We start from the raw sequence: 21,560 nt of genomic DNA on the forward strand, positions 1-21,560 counted from the left end.
AAGCAAACCCCAAATTAACATATGCTCAACCCTCAGGTAGCTTGGCATAAAGCCGTCTGGCTTAACTTAAAGGCGATGTGTAAAGTATTTATGCAGCATTTCAAACAGCAATTTAGGGACAAACCAACACAAGTGAAGGCTCACACCAATTCAGAACAATAGAGTACATTTTAATAAATAAAACAAGACCAAATGACAAAAAAAATCCAATCAGTAGAACTGGAGATATGTAAGTTTAAAGTGTTCAGTGAAAACAGTTACAAAATGCACAAAGCGGCAACTGGCGAAACCTAGTCGCGCTAGACCGGGTCAAAGTCACAAGTTCAGGCCAACTGTGATGGAGCATGTCCCGGCTACAGGGACCTATTTAGTACAGCTGAACAAAGTACCTTTGGCACTAGTTGCAAAGAGTTGCATAGTATTGTGTTGAAGATGCATTGACCAGTTGAGATAATGTATCAGTTCTGAGAAGCTGTGAGACTGCGGTGCGAGACCATGCGTCGCCCTTGAGGATCCCAACAATGAGGGCTTGTGATGTGAAGTCCGGTGTCAAAGATGTGTTATGCAGCTGAAGAATTGCTTTGTTTCAGAGGAGCTGTGGGGCTGCGATGCGAGGTCCTGTAGTGTCGTCGACAATCCTGACAAGAGGCGTGCACTGCAAGGGCTTGCAGAGATGTGCCATGCTGCAGCAGTTCTGATTCAGGCTGTGGACTGCAATGCAAGGTCCTTGCGTCCGGAAAGTCCATGCAGCAGAGGGTCCTGGACTTAGATAGAACCACTTGTCAGAGTAGGAGTAGCAGATGGCAGAGTCCAGGTACTGGGTTCAAGGTTGTTAGAGCCTTCTGACCCTGAGGCTCTAGTCAGGGGGGCAGCTTTCTAGCCCCAGGTCCAGTCCTTTTCATTCAAGCAACAGGGAGCAGATCGCCACAGCAGGGAGCAGTCCTTCATAGTAGCAATCCAGCAGAGTAGTAGTCCTTTCAGCAGCATAGCAGTCCTTCTTCCTAACAGAGTCCACAGGTCCAGAAGTGTACTGAAGAGTTGGTGCCTGAGGTCCAATATTTATACCACGTGCCTCCTTTGAAGTTGGCAAAGCTTCTAGAGGTTTTACCAGGCTCCAGGCTAACTGTAAGGGATAGGCAACCCTTTGTGTGGAGACAGGACACAACAGCTTCAAGTGTAAGTAGGGCTGTGCCAAGCTCTGCCCTTACATCCTTCTAGGGATGGCCCATCTAGGTACACCCATGCTTTCTATTGTGTGTGACTGTCTAGGAGTAACACAAACAGCCCAACAGTCAGCTACACCAACTCATGTGACCCAGAGACAGGCTGCAGGTACTAAATGGCTAAGGCAAGAAAATGGCAACTTTCTATTTGTCAAACAAACATGATTGAGAGTGCACTCCTTCCCCTAAGGCAATTCCCCTCCTGTGCTGGAAATTGCTATTTAGCTTTATTCATGACGAGCTCAGCTCGTCATGAGCACAGCTCCAGTGTGCCTCATGATGAGCTGAGCTCGTCATGAGCATGGAAGGGGTTAAGTGGAAATTTTTTTATGAAACTTATTAATGAATGCGTGCGAGCAGTGACTGTGGATCGCCTCCACCACAGCATAATCCAAAGGTATGCAAAACAGAGCACTTAAACCTTAAAGTCGCACTGCGAAAAGGTAGGGACTTGTCCCACAACAGATTACATTTGTCTCGGTATTCCAAGTAAACCAACGATTCCATAGTTTAATCCGATTTTTTATCCACTAAACTGTCTTTGTTCATATCATCACTCCAGAGACTGTGTGATTACACCTGTATCTTTCTTTTCAATTACCGACTGCATGCCTGTTCGGGCTTTGTGCACCGGCACGTTTTTCCAGGGAAATCAATTATGAAGTGAACATGCTGTATTCCCAATGCATTCCGAGCCAATCCAGGCTCTTCATCAGGGGTTCTACACCAAATAGAAAAACCAGCTCAGCTGACCAATCCATGTTAAATTAACTAAGAAAATTATAAAAAACAACACAAATACTGCTTACACTGTCACTACTTCCCAACCCTCTCATAACCTCACTCCCCCAGAACTAATACATTACTTAGAACCAAAACCCCCGACCCCACCCAGCTCGGCCCCAAACTCCCCTAAGTACATAAATCACTATTAACCAATAGTATAGAAAACGTAAATTTACATTTTACTAAGGCCCATTCCAGTGCTTCCCTGCAAAACTGAATTCCCCGGGTCGGGGGTTTTGGTTCTAAGTAATGTATTAGAGTCCATTAGCTGCCCCCCTGAAAACAGGGGGGCAGCTAATGTACTCTAACGGATATATGCGTGAATGTCAGAGAGGCGGAGCCTTACCAGCCTGGGGGTCCTGTATAACCAGCGCCGTGAGATGTTCTAATTGACCCCTTTCCTTGCAGGGGACAGAGGATAATCCCTCTCCCACAGGGCACCCCTTGGACTCACCTTGAACTGGGTCCTTTATGGTACACTGCTGGGGAGGGTGTGTCCAGGCACTGGAAACTTCCTCTCTTGATGAAGCATATCTGGTCCAGACCACATGTCACTCTCGCGTCTGCACACTTTAATTATGCTAGTAATCGCCCCACTACCACCACTCTCCAGTAGAAAGATGGTGGTGGCTGTGCTTGGAGTGTGGCAACAGTGCATTGGAAGGCTAGAAGTGCCAGGCTACAAGGAGACTTTGATGAGAGAGAAGGCGGCATGACTTTGCTCCTGTGATCCTAGAGCTGCCTTGTCCCAGGAGCCGACTGTGCAGCCCCATGATGGCTGCCGCATCCCACATTGACCACAGAGACGCCGCATTGCTGTAAATACAGCTCTGACAGTCGCAGCCATTTAGAGCACAGGTGGTCAAAATGCGTGATTAATGCATTTTAATGCTGTGATACGGCCCACCACAATAAAATGCATCTGTTTAACCCCTGATGCGTGGTACTTGGCAAGGCTTGCAGCATTTAATTTACAGGCCCTGGATACATGTAGCACTTCTTTACTAGGGACTTATAAGTACATTAAATATGCCAATGTTGGATAAATCAGTGTTACCATTGTTCAAGGATTGATCACGTGCACTTTAGCGCTGGTAAGCAGTGTTAAAGTGCACAGAGTCCTAAGGCCAGCAAAAACAAGATCAGCAGAAATATGAGCGGTGAAGACAAAATGTTTGGGGAAAGCCCACCCCACGGCTGACAGGTCTAACAATCTTCATAATATAGGCAACAAACTAAAACATTAATTTATATTAAAAAGTCTTACTTTCATTGCTAATTGAACTGTGAACTCCATTCACAGTAGGCTGTAGGTCTGACTTTTTATAATAGTACACCTTATATTATTTTCTGTAGGCAGTTGTGGGGATATTGTTGTTTTAGGCGTTATGTCAAAGATGTCTCGGACCTACAGCGCCAAGACTCTCTTTTGGAAAATGTTTGACACCAGTGAGCTTCCTTTACTGTGCATCGCATGCAGTTAACGAAGCCCTTTAGAAGGTGTTCTAATTTGTTTTTATAACTGCCATTTTGTACATATCCGTAATTTTGAGTGTCGTATTAAGTGATGAGTATATTAAAGTACTTTTCAGTTCTGAAATAAAAAAGCACTTACCGCACATTGATAAATGATGCGGTATTTGCTGCTTTGCTGAGTTTTCAGTTTGCAGCCTAGGGCTAGACTTGACCAGCTATGTTTCTTTACTCTGAGAGTTAATTGCATAGAGGGATACTTGGTCCCAAGATTGAGGTTTCACAGTATGGCAACATTAGAAGCTTAAGACCCTAGTTGACTCTGTTGGGACTTGGTAACTTCTGATTGCTTTGCGGCCTCCCGTCATAGATTTCTCACGAGTACAAAAGGGCAGAGCAGAGAACAATGCTTGGATTATTCAAAGTGATTAGGTGGAGTCTAGGGGGACCCAAAGTCCTAACCCTAGTTGCTTCTGGCTGTAAGAGGCCAAAACAGTGATGTTGCACTGAAGAGAAAGAAGGGCTGGGTGGTGGGGTGCCCAGAGCTAACCTTAAATGGAGTTCTCAGAGGGACGCTTGCAGTATTTCTTCGATCTAAAGCAGACAAGATGTAAGCATGACACTTCAAATTGACAAAAGAGCTGAATGAATACTCATTGCCTTCTTGTTATTGCACAAATAACTACACAAAACGCAAGTGAATACAGAGGGTTAGGACGTGTTTGTGAACAGTGTGTAAAACGATGACTGGACAGAATATATTCACGTAAAGTGCATTTGTTTTTTTTCAAGTAAGGTCTAAATGTTCATTTCTCGTTCTAGATGGAGAGTGAAAAATAAATTCACTTCATGCTGATGTGTGAATGTTACCTTTTTCAAGCAACGCTTATTTATGACTTGCCCTGTCAGTTATATGATTGAGTCCGAGCTGACCCCTGGCCTTCGGCATAGCCTTGCTTCTGACTACCAGGAAGGGCCAGCTGTTCATCATAAAGGGATGACAGGTTGTTCCCTGTTTGCAAATTGATTTGCTAATAGAAATTCCCTCATGTTTTCACTGCGGGTCATACACCTTTAACCTTTGGTTTCTACATGACAATTCCACATCAGCTATTGGCAAACATTTTGCCAACCTAGCACAGCTATGTCTTTCCTCTGTAAATATGGCCCCTACCACCTCACTAAAAAGGTTTAGGCATTATTCTGAATGTTCTCGTAAATTCCAGCCCTTAAGTCCCTGACACAAAACAATTTAATTTTTCCATCTAGCCTAGACTGTACTATCAGAATTAAATTCAAACACTGTGGGTGAACAAAGGATGAAGCAATTATCTCAAAGGCAAATCCCGAAATAATTTGAGTGCTCAGTAATGCTGAACACAATCTGTAATGTGTTGGCAAGCAGTGAAAGCAGTTCCGTCTTGCATGTTCTGAAGGTAAAACTCAAGAGGCTCCCTGGATCGGTATGAATATAGATAGCAAAAACGCTGTAGGCCAATGACAAAGCACTTCTGTTTCAAGGTCACATCTCGCTTCATAGCACGTGCCTCCCACCTCTTTCATTCACTCTTGAATGCGCTTCTCCTATAGGAGCTGAGCCTGTGTCCATCCATGCCCTGGCATTCCATCAAGTCACCGATTTCCCTCTTCCCTCTGAATCATTTGCCTGCTCTAAGGTTGAGTGAACAGCCCCACGCACTTTTTTTTCTTTCCTTTTGCTGGCATAGTTTGTGTTCTTTCACTCGACGTAAAGCCCCAATCCGCACATTCACGTCCTTGACTTTGGGGCTTTCAGAGGTCGAAAGAGTTTCTTGAAGGCAACGCTGTGCCCCCGCTGCAGGGCAGCATGGCAAGAGCGTTCTCAGCACAGTTACATTTTAAATACAACCTCTTGCTGTTTCCTGCTACAAATGTGTGCAAACAATCAAAAGGCAGCTAATGGATCTGAGCTCCTTCTTTCGAAAGGATTCCATCCATGTGTGAGGGTTACTAATCGCGCATGAATGATTTGCGCCATTTCAAACAGGGTTCAAAAGTGCAGCACACGTGTTTATTCATTTTTGATACGTTTTCACACCTAATGTCTTAGTCGTTGCTGGTTCTGGACTATTTATGTCGACTAATAGGATTCATGAAAAGCCATGTGTAAAGATGGTAAATTAGTAATGCAGTTGTGTCCGGCCAGAATTCTGCCACAGCAGAGCAGCGACCGACTATTCCTTCCTCCTTTCTTCTGCGCTAACCACAGACATGGTGCTGTATCGGGTAAACAGGAGCGCAGTGCTCACAGGAGGTGGCTATGGGTATCAGAATTATGCAGTATTTTATGGGCCTGAGGTCTGCTGCAAAAGTGCATTTGACCTTAACATTAGCCCATTCTAAGATACTCAAATTTGCACACCTCCGACCTGGGAATGGGCAAAGTCGCCTGCTTCTTTAATCACCCAAAACAGCCTCATCTCCAAACAAAACTATTTCCAGGCATTAATAATTTTTGTACATAAAAGTGGCAGGGTGTCTCCCTTCAGTCAGTAGCTCTTTCTTTTACTTGTCTTTGCCTAAAAAGACACTTACAATCAACAGGGCCGCATTAGTTATGAACAGCCGTGAAAGTACATTAAACCTGTTGCAAACATACTGCGCACATCCTGCCGGCACCTTTCTTTTGTGTGCTATGCTGCCACTATATCACCCTTCAGTTACAGCAGGAGCAGGGAGTAAGTGTTTCGTCCAAAGGGTCAACACACTTGCTCTAGATGGTCTCCACACCACGAGGCTTCCAATGCAGTGCTAGTCAAAGGAGTCATGTAGTATCCCATAACATCGTTAATAGTTATGTTCATTCACTGGTTGCCTGGCTTAGGGAATGTGCAGATCCGCTATGTGGAAGTCGTATTCAGGTTCTCTCCTTTAAAAAAACCTATTACCCAGTCGAGGTATAGCGTGTGTGAAGTGCCCACAGACACGGTTTCAGATGAGGGTCCAGCTTCTTACCTCATCTTTTTTTAGCATAAATGTAATCTGCTACTACCATGTGTTGTAAATGTGGTGAGAACAGAGCTGGGAACTTACTACAGGCTTTGCTTGGGCTGAAGGAACACTGTCCACATTGACAGGTGGTATGGCCTTATCACACCCTTGCTGCAAGACTGCACAACGCTGGGATACGAGGAACCGCCCTCTCCTGGATCCACTCCTTTCTCTCCAGCAGAGCCCAGAGGGCAGACTCCCCTGTCCCTCTCCGAGACTACAGAGATCAACTTCGGAGTACCCCAAGGATTATCACTCAGCCCCATGCTTTTCAATATCTACATGGCCCCCCTCGCCGCCATCGTCAGGCAGCACGGGCTCAACATAGTATCCTACGCCGACAATACCCAGCTCATTCTCTCTCTCACCAAGAACCCCAAGAGACTCTGCTTCCAAGAAGGAATGAGAAACGTCGCGACCTGGATGAAAAGCCGCTGCCTGAAGCTCAACTCAGAGAAGTCCGAGGTCCTCATTCTCAGACCTTCTACCTCCGCCTGGGACAACACCTAGTGGCACTCCGCCCTCGGAAGCCCGCCCATCCAGAAAGATCACGCACCCTTAGCATCATCCTCAACTCCTGCCTCACCATAACCTGCCAGATCAACTCTGTTGCGTCCACCAGGTTCAACTGCCTCCGGGTTCTCTGCAAGACCTTCAAATAAATCCCCGCCGAAAGCAGAAAAACCATCACCCATGCTCTCATAACAGGCAGACTGTTCTACGGCAACGCCCTCTATTGGGGAATCAACAAAACTCTCATGCACAAGCACCAGACCATCCAGAACGCAGCAGACAGACTCATCCTCGGCACCCCACGTCATGATCACATGACCCAACACCTGCGAAACCTCCACAGGCTACCCTTCGGGAAGAGGATAACCTTCAAACTGCTCACCCACACCTACAAATCACTTCACAACCTCGGACCCAAATACCTCAGCGAGAGACAGGGCCGGACTGGCTACCAGGCCGTTTGGAATGTTGCTGAGCTGGGTGTTGATTTTGTTCATGGAGACCTGTGTGTGCTAAACTAAATTAGTTTTGCTTTAATTATTTTGAAGCACACGCAGGTCTCCATGAACGAAATCAGCCCCCACCGCAGTGAAATCAGCCCCCAGTTCGGCAGCATTCCAAACTGTCTGGTAGTCACTCCGGCCCTGGCGAGAGAGTCTCTTTCCACATACCCAAAAGGAACCTACGCTTTGCCGACCTTGCCCTCTATGAGACCCCCCCGCATCCACCGAACTAGAGCAGGTGGAAGAGCTTTCTTCTATGTAGCAGCCAAAGCGTGGAACGCGCTCCCCGTCGACATCAGACGCTCCCCCACCCTCCACACCTTCAGGAAGAACATCAAGATCTGGCTCTTTGACTGAACAGGAGCAGCAACCCCCCCTCAAAAGTGCCTTGAGGCCCATGCTTTATAAACCCTCTGATTGATTGATTTATTGACACTCTGATTGGCATTGTGCAAGCGGCCATGCCACCTGAACAGCAGTGGTGTCTCCGTGCTTGCAGCAGCCCGTAGGGGTGTTCCTTGAGCCACTTAGCCCCTTACATGGGTGGGAGCAGTGGGATCATAAAATAAAGTGCAGGCTAACACACGTCAAACTCGGGTTTCATATTCATCTACCTGGTGAACATCATGAGTTATGGGAAGTGGGTGTAATCTAGTCTTATAAACAGTCCTCTCCAAGATGGTGGGATGCAAAAAAATGGTAACAGAGGTTCCCGATCCATGATGGTACAGGGTGCTTTCATGTGATGTCAGTTGATGTTAACATCATATATATGAGGCATTTCCAAGTGCTGGATATGTAGCAATACATGTATTCCCTTTTTTCTTTGCGTTCTTCTTACCTTGCTACTTTTCTTTTCACTGGTTCTTCATTAGAGATGTTTGAACCTTTTTCTGGATTTCTACATCTGGAGTCTAATGGGCTTGCAGACGAAATTAATAACGTCACTCCAGTCAAAAGCAAAAGGTTAAGGCCCACCCCCTCAGCATCTTGGTTCAACAAATCCCTCTATGAAGAAAGTAAGCAACTAAGATTCCTAGAGAAACAATGGAGGCAAGTGCCCTCCGCCGATAACTTGTCCATGCTTCGCTCTGCAAGATCCAAGTACCACAAACACATCTTCCTTGGGAAAGCGGCGCACTTCAAAACTCTCCTCGACTCAGCCAAAAACAGACCTAAAAAACTATTCGATCTCATTAAGATTCCTGACTGCTCTCCCCCATCCTCCAAGTGGGAGGATTCTGCAAAGAGAGAAGCCGATTTCGCTATATTCTTCGACGAAAAAGTGAAATCACTTGTGAATCATGTCGCTCATCCTACCCCTCCAGAGGAGTCCAAATCCTTAGCCATTTGGCAAAACTTTGACCCCATATCTGAAGATTCCCTTCTCAAGTGCATCTGCGAAACAAAGCCCTCCAACCATCATCTGGACCCCATCCCCAGTGCCATTGCCATTGATTTTTGTACCCTTTCCCTCACCTACTGGACCACTTTGGTCAACCTCTGCCTCTATCAAGGCTCCCTTCCTGTCTCCTTCAAAACTGGGCAGGTCACCCCGCTTCTTAAAAACCCAACTGCTGATGCGTCCGACCTCAACAACTTCTGCCCCATCACTAACTTACCCTTTCTTGCGAAGATTACAGAAAGATGTGTAGCGAAACAACTCTCTCGTCATATCAAGGACAATGAGCTTCTTGACAATTTCCAGTCTGGCTTCATTCAAAACTGCAGCACTGAAACAGCCCTATTGCAAGTGGTTGATGACGCGCTGAGGATCCTCGACTTGGGGGGTCCTGTCTTCTAATTCTCCTTGACCTTTCCACAGCCTTTGACACTGTTAATCACAACACCCTCCTCAACATTGTTAAACAGAGAATGGGCATGGAGGGCACTGTGCTTAAATGGTCTGCCTCCTTCCTCTCTGATAGATCCCAAATGATCAAAATAGCAAACAGTCTTTCATCTCCTGTGGCGGTAGATCAAGGTGTTCCTCAAGGCTCTATTCTTGCACCCACATTGTTCAATCTCTATTTAGAACCACTAGGAAATCTCCTAAGTAAATCCGGGATCCACTATCATCTTTATGCTGACGACACTCAAATCTACCTCAAGGTTGCCTCCACTCACGATCTCTCTATCCTAAGCTCTACTCTCGACTCCATTCATAACTGGATGTTTACTCACCAACTGATTTTGAATCCCTCCAAAACAGAATTCCTCCTCTTCTCCTCTTCAATCTCTCCTCCCCCGGTGCAATCATGGATGGATCAGTTGAATCTACTTAACACTAAACCCATCATTGCCGACAGCGCAAAATCCCTGGGTGTCATTCTTGACAAAAAACTCAATTAACCCCCCCACATCAATTCCATCGCTAAGTCGGCTCAATACCATCTGCACCTTCTTTGGGGAATCCGACGCTTCTTCCTGGAGCAGGACCTTATAACCCTAGTGCAATCGCTGGTCCTCTCCAGACTTGACTACTGCAATTCTCTTCTTACTGGTCTCCCCAAATCCCACCTGTCCCCCTTAAATCTGTTCTCCATTCAGCAGCTCATTTCATTTATGGGGCCAAAAGAAGCAACCACATCACACCGTTGTTATCCACCCTCCGCTGGCTTCCAATTGAGGCTAGAGCTATCTACAAGACTGCTTGTATCACCCACAAAGCCTTGCACTCCTCCTCTCCTCGCTACCTGGTGAATAAACTGAAACTCTCTGGAGGATCTAGACCATCACGAAATGCGGAAAATCTTCTGCTTGAACCTCCCACTTTCAAGAAGGAAAGAACAATGGCTCAATCCTTTTCAGGCAACGCAGTAAGAATCTGGAACTCCCTTCCACCGCAGCTCCGTACCACCACCTCCTCCCAGGCCTTCAAAACTAACCTCAAAGTTCTCCTCCTTCAAAGACACTCTCTATTAACTGAAGGAAGCCCTTCCATTATAGAATTATCTACTTTACATGACTATGGAAGTGTCTTCCCAGTGTGTTCTTGTGGTCTGAGAGTCTGCCATTTAGTGCAGTATTATCTTTCTACCTGTGTTTGGTACTTGTGTGTAACATGCACCAGTCACTTTCTCTAGTATCACACTGTTTTCTACCTCTTACATTTGTTTATTTTTGATATCTGCACAAGTGCCACCAGTGCCTTCGTAACGTTTGTTCTTGTGCTTGAGTGTCCTTCATATATTGCAGTATTATACCTCTATGTTTACGTTGTATGCTTTTGTAACCCGCACACGTCACTTTTTCCTACTGTAATGCACCGTTTGCTACCTCTTTTATTTTGTTGGTTCACGATTGTCACTTTTGTAATGCACCGTTTGCTACCTCTTGTATTTTGTTGGATCACAATTGTCATTTTTGCTTCATTTAATGTAATGTTTGCTTTTGTATTTTGTTCCCTTGTAATGTTCTCATGTATCAGTTCTGTTCCTATTGTGAAGCGCTCTGACACCTTCGGGTAAAGTCCGTGCTATATAAAAATGCATAAATACATGTTTTTCTTCAATCAAGGGTTAAAAGATCGGCAAATGGGTGTTCCTTCTATGCTGTTGTTCCTTCCAACCAAGCCCTTAACATGTAGCACCTTTTTCCGTACTATTAAGTGCAGTTTAGCAACATGGCTACTGGAAGGAGTCAGTCTTTCCTAGGAAATCAAGAAAGCAACTCAACCGACCTTCTTATCCTCCAGTCTTGAAACATTGTTTCCTAGCCTACACTGACATTGCCTACAGGATGTGCCCATTTCAGACGTTGAAACATGCTCCGTTTTGGAGCTGGAGACATTAGTTAGCTTTCTGAGCTGAAAACTGTTTACATTTCTCGTACTCGTGAAGGCTATTTCCTAGTTGTTATGACAAGTCAAGATTTCTTTGACATATGTTTTTTGTTCATTGTTGTGCTCTTTAGTTCTACTATGACAGCACATCTGTCTACAACACCTATTTGAACAATTATGTACAATCTACCTAGATTGGGCTTTGGCTCCCCTAGGAGAGTATTTCAATCTGAACTCATGCTATTGGCTGTCTGGTGTATAATGTAGCCCCTTATGGAGTACTAGCATGGCTCTGCATCAAGAACAGTTTTCTGTAGGATAAATGTGCTCACCCATTTAGGGTCCTTTTCTACAGAGCTGCATCCCATCTTTCTGTGAGGAAAGCTTACTTTACTGGAACTTCTAATATGCATTAAGCTTCCATTCATCTTTCATTCATCTGTTCTACATGTAGCAAACACCAACCAGCTACTGGCACTATTGTGCCACGAAGGATCATCATTGGCCACCTGAACAAGTAATGTTTCTGTGGCCCTCATCCCAGCAACAGTGATTTACAATTCTAAGATGGTGGCTCAGTCGAGCCCTAAACCAACTCCGAGAGCCAGTGGTCCTTAATACACTAAACATGAAACGTCTCTGAGCAGAGCTTTGAAGAAGTGCTACACTTCAGGGTTTTTAATGAAAGAAGGGTGCGTATCAGAATGCTGACAGGACAGTTATTTTGTCATCGTCCTCCATCCAGCTTCAAACCTCAACTCACCTTGCACACTTCCCTGCTTAGACATTTTAATTTTACTCCAGAGCTTTCCGCCTGGGAAGCTAAGCCAATTGACTCAGTTGTTGCCCTACAGCTACACTGATATCATCACACAGACACAACTCAGATTTAGACATGCACACGCATACACACACACATACACACACACACACAGTCACACACGGAAACTCCATGTCAAAAAGCATTAAACCTTGGATCTTTTTTTCTGCATTTGTGCATATAGTGCGAACTTGACCCGAAGGTATCGGGCATCAGAGCACTGTACATGAGCACCACTTACATAACAAAAGGAAACAGTCTTTTTTTTTTGTTAGGCACTTGGAAATTACGTGATTTGCCCAGAATCACAGGATGTTGAGAGTCATTGCTGAGACTCAAACCCAGTGGCGTAAGGAAAGTTGAGGGGGTCCCCCTGCAAGGTACATGGAGGGCCCCCTGCTTCGGATTTAATCAGGAGCTCTCAAACCGGAGTACTGTGCTGAGGGCCCCCCCTGCAGCTCGAGGACCCCCCACACCACAGGGGCTGCGGGGGCCTGTGCTACGCCCCTGCTCAAACTCAGTTCCCCAGATCTGAGATCGACAACCCTAGCCCTTTACGGGCAAATCCTCTCCGCTCTGTGCCTAAGATGAGTAATGCACTCTTACATTTCTCACTGTCCCACCCAGGAGCCACATAAATTAATCATATGATGGAGAGTAGCAGAATGGAATAAGAGAGAACAGAGAGACAGCAGACACCCCCACTTTGACCCAGCACTTCAACTAGGCTCTGATGACGGCTGGGCAAAGTGGGTAATTACAGTCAATAGGATATATTGTAGTAACCTGCTAAACAAACAATCTAAGTTTATGTATAATAGAAAGCAAACGTGTATCATGTAATTATTTTTTCTGAATATGTCTGATTCATGATATTGAATATTTATTAAGTTATACCTATCTGAAAGTAAGTGGAGAAGCACTGTTTTCTCTTGTACTTTGATTGGTATATTTTAGTAACCTGCCATGAAGTCCTGTATCTAAGTATAACAGTGAGAGGATGTTAAAACTTAGGCTGCAACATCAACATTATCTGCGCCATCTTGCCCCCTTTTCGAGCCCATTCATGCGCGTAAGCGGCAGCCATTTTGAGTACCATGGCCTCTCTGCCCATCGTTGATAGCCAGCGCGTCTCTCTCTCTCTCTCCTGACCTCGCAAAGCATCCCCCGCACGCTGACAGCCCCCGCTCTCACATGCCTTGGGTCATAAACCCCTCTCCACGCAGCTCTGCCTCGGAACCCCATCCTGTTCCCAGCGCGACACCTCCCTCCATTCCTTTCATGGTCCCGGATCCTTTGATAAAACCCCCTTTCCTTTGTGCACCGTTTGTCTTACTCGTTCCCAGGCCGCCACCTGGCCCTGCGGATACTGTTATTGCCCCCCCCCCTCCTCTACAGTAGGAAGCTTCCCCCATCAAAGGATCCATGAGTTGATCAAAGCCCCCACCCCATGAGATCCGGTCGACCTCATACATTCCGTGAATCGGCGGAATGTCCAGCTGCGCGATAATCATCACCTGTTGTGGCTGGGGTGGGGACTTCAACTGTAAATGTGTGTGGGAATGGGCCTGAAGCGGGGATTCCGAGGATGTCTTTCCTTACATCAAAGTAATGACAGAGATGTGTTTGACGTAATAAAGCAATAAACTTGTGTATAAGAGGCCAGGCCTCGGAGATGCGGTTAGAGCACCTCGAGAAGATACCCTGTTGTCTGATTTGATGTGTTCTGCTCCGTCGGAATAAAACTTCTGTTTCCTGCCTTCCAGTCTCCAGCGCCTGCCTCTTTGTTTGGTAACTTGAGTGGGTATAGAGGCGGTTAACGCCGGGCAACTCTGAAAAATGTCATCAGCTCTACCTTTTTCCACAATTGGCGTCCCAAACGTGGGGCCCATCAGCGACTCGTGGATCCAGTGGGAGAGGTCCCGACGACAGAGTGAACGACTGCAACGATCGGGAGAGCTCCTGTCCAATAGACCCTCGTCTGACAGCCGATCATCCGAACTTCACTGGTTCCGAACAGACCTCTCTCGAGTGATCTACGGTCCTGACTGGGAACCATCAGGAGTGCCGCGAGGATCACGAAGAATAGAGGACGATCGGGCGCTGGATTCGGAAGACAAGAAACTGTCCATGCGGTCCGGGTAAGGTTGTGTAAACACGACGAATTGCGAAATGATTGTTTGATTTGTTTTGAAAATACTAGTATTACTCCTTTGATTGATTTGTTTGGAGATTCCCTGTCTGCAAACGGAGAAACAACAGGCTCTCCCTTTGCAAGTAGTGAAGGATAGGTAACGCAGACTTTTGTCCCCATTGTAATCCGTCGTGCCTATCTTTTCTCCCCCACTGATTGATTGTTTGAACCCGAACTACTGTTCGCGGATTGTTTTCTGGAGATTCTCTGTCTGCAAACAGGAAAGAACAGGTTCTCTCTTTGCAGGTAGTGAAACGGTAGGTAACGCAGACTTTTGTCCCCGTTGTGACCCGTCGTGCCTACTTATTCTCCCCATTGATTGTTTGATTGACCGAACATTGACTGTTCGATATTGGTTCTTGAGGTATTCACTGCCTGCAAACAACGAAGAATAGAAATATTTTGTCTAGTCTTTGCACGCAGTGATAAGATAGGTAGTGCAGACTTTTTGTCCCTATTGTAATCCGTCATGCCTGTCTTCTCCCCACTGATTGGTAGCCTGATTAGCCCGGACCGCTTATTAGAGATGAACCATCCGGCTCCACTTGAAGGCACCCCTAATAAGGACATGTTCATGAAGCATGGATTGACCGCTATAGCATACAGCAAGCTGTGGCATAAATATACGAAAAGGGATCGAGAAAGTCAGTGGCCACTGATAGGGTCCTTTGACGAGGATAAAATAAGCGCGCTAGAAACAGCCCTTGGGAATCACAAGACAACGCCCACTATGCTTGATAGTCTTGGCATGTGGCGCAAAGAAACTGAACAGCGTAAAAAGAGAAATGAGAGTAGGTTGGGAAAAGAGCTGCGAAAGGCAGCCCACCTAGCTGCTAAGAAACTAGAAGAAGAGATTAAGGAAAGAGAGGAAGCCAACCAGAAACCAGAGATAGAAACATCAAACCAGTGTCCGGTTAGAACGCCCCCTACGCTCTATCCTGAATTGCCCTTGAAACAACGAGCCAACGATGATCTTTTGTTAGGTCCTCCGATCATCTACATGCCACCTCCATACGCCCCTTCCCAACCCTTAGCACAGCACCCGCTACCCCAAGCACAAACGAGAGTAGCGCCACAGCTTCGGCCCCCATGGCCTCTGTGCCGGCCGAACTCCTTGTATTAGATACTACACAAACGACAACGTTAGGCGACCCTGAGACCCAAAGGGCTGGTTCCGCAAGAACAAACAGATTGAGCAAAGATGAGCGAGCAGGGATTGACAAGATAGCAAGGACATTGGTAGAAAGAAAGGAAGATGAAGAGTATATCATGGATATGTTCAACTCGTATACAGGGAGTCACAGACGACATTTTACCGTACGACTGTGTTATCATGTCTTGAACGCATACGAGGACCGATATCGAGACAAAGGTCCCGAGAGCCTAACGACTCTGTACCGGAAGGTCGATATCGGGGATGAGGGTGAGTGTGATGTGACGGACCTCCTTATGTGTACGCTTGAGGTTTTCCGCCACCTCACTGAACAAGAATCTGGAGCTAAACCCACGACATCCGTAGCAACCGAACCACAAACTGAGCGATCTAACGCCATGATGCCGATACGAGAGGCTGCCCCTTACTGGGTTCCTCCACGAGGTTAAGGAACTAACGATGATGTTAATCACAAAGATGCAAGAGGGAGGGTAGTGTACAACTGGGTCTACCAGCCATGGGATCGGCAAGATATTCTGACGTTCCGGAAATCTCTGCCTGATCTACGTAAAAACCCCACTGCTTTCTATACTGAATTAGGTACAGCCCTAGGTTCAACCATTATGACCCTAGCTGACATCGACCTGTTTTTCGGGTTATGTTTACCAGCTGATGTGTGGAAGCAAATCCGGAAAGTCGACCACCATGAGCTGTTTGGACATACCTGGTCACAACCCGATGGCATTGATAGACAACGAGAACCTGGACAGAAGCCTTTGAAATCCATTTTAGACCTCCCAGACAAAATCGTACAGAAATTAAAAACCCTGATTCCAGAAAAGAAAGTGGACTGGTCGATAGTAACGGCCTGTCGCCAGAAACCCCAGGAGGATGTACCGGACTACTTCTCCCGGTTTGAAACGGTGTTCTCCGATTACTGCGGCCAGGACATGACCACTGCAACCGGACACCATCTGTTTGTCCAGAATTATGTTAAGGGTTTGTCACCAGAGGTCTCCCAGAAACTGCGGGCCAGCGAGAGTAGTTGGGCAGCCTCCAAACCTGCGGCTATCCTCCAGATGGCCCAATATTACGAACATCAGAAAAATGAAAACGATAGAGCAACAGAGAAAAAGAAGAAAGACTTGAAAGAGAGGGTGATGATTGCACAACTGCAAGGGGTGACTATAGGACGAGACCAATACAAGGGAAACTATCAGACGAACGTCCCTAGGACCGCACCTCCTAAGGACCGCACTTCGACTCCCCACATTGGACGTACAGACATTAGAGAGGACCAGTGTGCTTTCTGTAAAGGAACCGGCCATTGGAAATCCCAGTGCCCGGTTCTTTTGGAAATAATCAGAAATAAAGACCCCAAGGACATAAAAAGTGGACCGAGAAATAGGGGACAGCAGCGAGGGCCCACCAATGACACGACTAACGATAGATTAAGCAGACCAAATACATTTGATCGACCCAGACAGAACCAGTGCCAGCAATCTGACTACGATGACGCCCACGACTTTGCATAGGACTGCCAAGGGCAAGGGAGGGATCCAGTCGAGCTCTTTGTTGACCAGCAAGGCCCTTATGTCACTGCTAAGGTCTTGGGTACAAAGTCTCCATTTCTGGTAGACACTGGCGCAACACGTAGTGCGTTATCTAAACGACTGATTCCAAGGGCACCCTTGTCTGGCTCACTTATAACATCGACAGGTTTCGATGGAACGCCCTCCACTAACCCTTTGTCCGCTCCGATCCTCTTCGACTTAGAAAACAACACCACTGACACCACGTTTTTGCTTTCCTCCAATAGCCCTGACGCCATTATGGGACTTGACTTATTGAAACACTTCCGAGCGACAATTAGATGTTCTCAAGACGGAGTTCGAGTTTTCCTTTACGACAACCCCGTTCTGCTTAGACATTGCCCTCCCCGACGCATGTTTTCCATCACTGACGCTGACACATCCCTGCTTAACACTCTGCCTCCGTATCTGTGGGCCAAGACAGATTCGGACGTAGGGCGCATGATGATTGACCCAGTACACATTACTGTCCGACCGGACGTGATACTCCCAAAACTTCCACAATATCGGATATCGCCCGAGGGCGAGAAGGCATTGGTAAAGATTATTCAGTTACTGATAGACGCAGGAGTGGTAGAGGAAGTGGTTAGCAACGTTTGCAACAGCCCTATCTTGCCCATCATCAAGAAACAAGGAGAGGGAGATGAGAAAGCATACCGCTTTATCATTGACCTTCGAGAGCTCAACAAAGTGGTTGTACCCCAGTACCCCGTGGTCGCAGACATCACCACCATCCTGAGTATGATTCCTTCTACTGCCACCACCTTCATTGTCATTGACCTCAAAAATGCATTTTTCTCTATCCCCATCCACCCAGACAGCCGATATCTCTTCGGCTTCACCCTAAAAGCCCGCTCATATAGGTTCTGCCGAGCACCCCAAGGCTACACGGAAAGCCCCAGCATCTACAGCCAGGCCCTCAAGAGACAGCTGGATCAAGTCCAGTTACCCGATGGAGTGGTGTTAGTGCAGTACGTTGATGACATCCTTTTGGCGGCTGACACCACTCCGCTGGCAGTCACAGCCACCATCCAACTCCTGCACTTCCTTGCGGAAAATGGCCACAAGGTTTCCAAGAAAAAGTTGCAATTCTGCCAACCCCAGGTCACTTACTTAGGCCACCTCCTGTCCAAAGACGGAAGGAAACTCACTCCCGACCGGATCCAAACCATTCTTGACACCCCTGTCCCTAAGACTCTGAAACAGGTTCGCTCCCTACTAGGCCTCACCTCCTTCTGTCGACAGTGGTTGCCAAACTTCAGTCTCATTGTAAAACCGTTGCTTTCTCTGCTAGCCAAAGATGTCCCTTCCCCCCTCCCTTGGACTACTGAATGCCAATCCTCCTTCACGGAATTACGAGATGCCCTTTGTTCGGCCCCTGTCCTAGGTACCCCTGATTACACAAAACCCTTCTCCCTTTACACTCACGAAAGGGAGGGGTGCGCTTTATCTGTCCTGACCCAGTCCATTGGCCCAAAGCAACGACCGTGCGCTTACTTCTCTGCCACTATTGACCCTGTAGCCAGAGCCTTACCTGCCTGCCTTCGAGCTGTAGCTGCCGCTGCTATCTCTATCCGACAGAGTGAGGGGATCGTACTCTCGAATTCCCTCACGGTACTAGTACCCCATGCAGTTGACACCCTTCTGAACCAGCCCAAGACCCAACACCTGACGAGTGCACGACTGACTGGATACGAGTTGACTCTGCTTGCACCCCATATCACCCTGAAAAGATGCACCACCCTGAACCCAGCAACTCTGTTACCCCTACCAGAGAATGATCCCGATGCGCCCCCTGTGCATGACTGTGTGACCCTTACGGACGAACAGACTAGAAGTAGAATTGACCTCAGAGACACAGCTTTTCCTGACCCCGACGGAGAGCTGTGGGTGGACGGCTCTTGCATCAAACTCCCCGATGGCACCACTTCAGCTGCCTATGCAGTCACCACGGCTCGAACTGTAGTCGAGACAGCCCGCATCCCGCAACGATCTGCTCAGGCAGCGGAACTGATTGCCCTGACACGAGCCTGCATTCTAGCAGCAGGAACCACAGCGAACATTTACACCGACAGCCAGTACGCCTTCGGGGTGGTTCACAATTTTGGGCTCCTTTGGAGGGAAAGGGGATTCTTGACCTCACACGGCACCCCCATCTTACATGGAGATCTAGTCTCCGCCTTGATCGAAGCTGTCCTTCTCCCCAAAAGACTTGCGGTCATCAAATGCCAGGCACACAAGAAAGTGACAGACATTATTGGACAGGGAAATGCACTAGCCGACATCACTGCTCGAACGACAGCTGAAAATAGGACGACAACACGTATGTACATGACCAGGTCACAAGCAGAAAAATGGACTGACGCTAGGGACACTATTAGAGACATTCAAATGGCTAGCACACAACACGAATTGACTGAATGGGCACGGGTGGGATTAAAAGACGACGAAGGCTGCTGGCGGACAAAAGACACAAACAAATGGTTGCTACCTGACTCATACCTGATTCCCATACTGACTATGGCACACTCCCCTGCCCACATAGGATCAGCCCCCATGATTGAACTTGTCTCCAGAGTTTGGCACAATGATAAAATCACAGACTCCGCCAAACGTCTGGTCCAACAAAGCTTGATATGCCTGCAACACAACCTCGGGAAAGGAACTGTAGTTCCCCGGGGAGGGTTTGGGGTCTCAAATCACCCGTTTGAAGTCCTGTAGATGGACTACATCCAGCTAGACAGATGCCAAGGCCTGAAATACGTACTTGTTGTGGTGTGTGCATTTAGCAAGTGGGTGGAGGCATACCCAACCCGTGACAACACTGCTATGGCCACTGCAAAAGTACTGTTAAAGGAATTCTTCCCTCGCTACGGCCTTTGTCGAATTTTATGGAGCGACAATGGCCCCCACTTCATAGCCAAAGTCATCCAGCTTATCTTAAAGGGGCTGGGTATCAAGCAGAAGTTCCACGCAGTCTTCCACCCCCAGTCTGCCGGACTTGTCGAACGACACAATGCCACATCAAAATTAAAATTAGCCAAGATAGTAGCTACCACAGGACTGAAATGGCCAGACGCTCTCCCCCTGGCATTGCTATCGATGCGTTCCACCCCCACCAAGCACCACTTGACACCTTACGAGGTCGTTTTCGGCCGACCCATGAGCGTCTGGTCTGCACCAAAACCGACTTCCATTCATGACGTCCCAGACGTCCTAATGTCTGATTATCTGTATAAATTGACTGAAACTCTGTCTGTCATTCATCAGCAGGTGCAGCAGGCCATCACCGATGCTTCCAGGGGTCCGGGCCACGACATCCAACCGGGGGATTATGTTTTGATCCGGAAATTTCAGCGGGCGAAGAGTCTGGAACCCCGGTGGACGGGCCCCTGGCAAGTACTGATCACCACCCGGACGGCTCTTCGAGTGGAGGGGAAACGGCACTGGCTGCACGCACACCACTGCAAAAAGGTCTCCTCGACCTTGGCCACAACAGAAAGCATCGACAACCAAGAAGAGCTCCTGAACAAGGACCGACCGTCACTAACCTGCTATCCTGATACCGAGGCACTTGAACTTACAAAATTCTCTGATCCCACTGTGCCATCCAGAGAAGGGTATTTCCTGCGTCGAAAGGAGGGACCACGGACTAAGTTAAATCTCAGAACGGTGACCTGAACACCACCAAGGGTCACCCGGAGAGAAGCTAAACGAAGTCTGTGGTTCTGCCCGCTACCGAGCACCTCGAAGATGATGGAAGCGCCAGATAAGAAGATGATGGAAGCGCCAAATAAGAAGATGATGGAAGCAACGGGAAATACCCACTACAGAAACCCAAAAACAGACAGACTCCACAGCTCAAAGACAATTGCACTTTTCATCACAATCCTTTTCTGCTTTCTCCTCATGGCCACACTCTGGATTGTGGAAGAAAATACACCTGCTCATGAAACATTCCTGACCACTGCTCAGCCTACCACCATGAAGGAACATTATCTGATTTCGCTCTCTCCTCAACTCAGAGAGAGGCGAAAGGAGTTTTGGAATAACTCCTTTGTACAGCTGCTGCACCAGCACAATCTTGCCACCAATGCCACCAACTGTTGGATCTGTGGGTTGCTACCCCACGCCACTGGACATTCAATACCTTTCATCCCTTCGCCCTTCTCAATTCACAGCTCCTGCCTTGCTTGGCTGATCCTCCTGCAAGAAAGCTATAAGGACAATGCCACCTCCAGCAAAACCATAACGCATTTCTTCCACGAGGTCTGGCGAAACAAAACCAAGACTCACTTCTGCCCGCAGACCTCCAACGACTCTATCCACATGGACATCCCTGCTAAAGAACGAATTGAAATGCAGGTGTTCAACAATCCAACCAGACCCACCTTCTCCTACCTACGGAAACGAACGGCTGCCACCCTGACTGTGGCTCTATCTGTCATCAACGTCACAGGCCACATGTGCATAGAAGGGCTTGGGACAC

This window comes from Lissotriton vulgaris, chromosome 4_1, assembly GCF_964263255.1.
Source record: "Lissotriton vulgaris chromosome 4_1, aLisVul1.2, whole genome shotgun sequence".
In the NCBI taxonomy this organism is placed as follows: Eukaryota; Metazoa; Chordata; class Amphibia; order Caudata; family Salamandridae; genus Lissotriton; species Lissotriton vulgaris.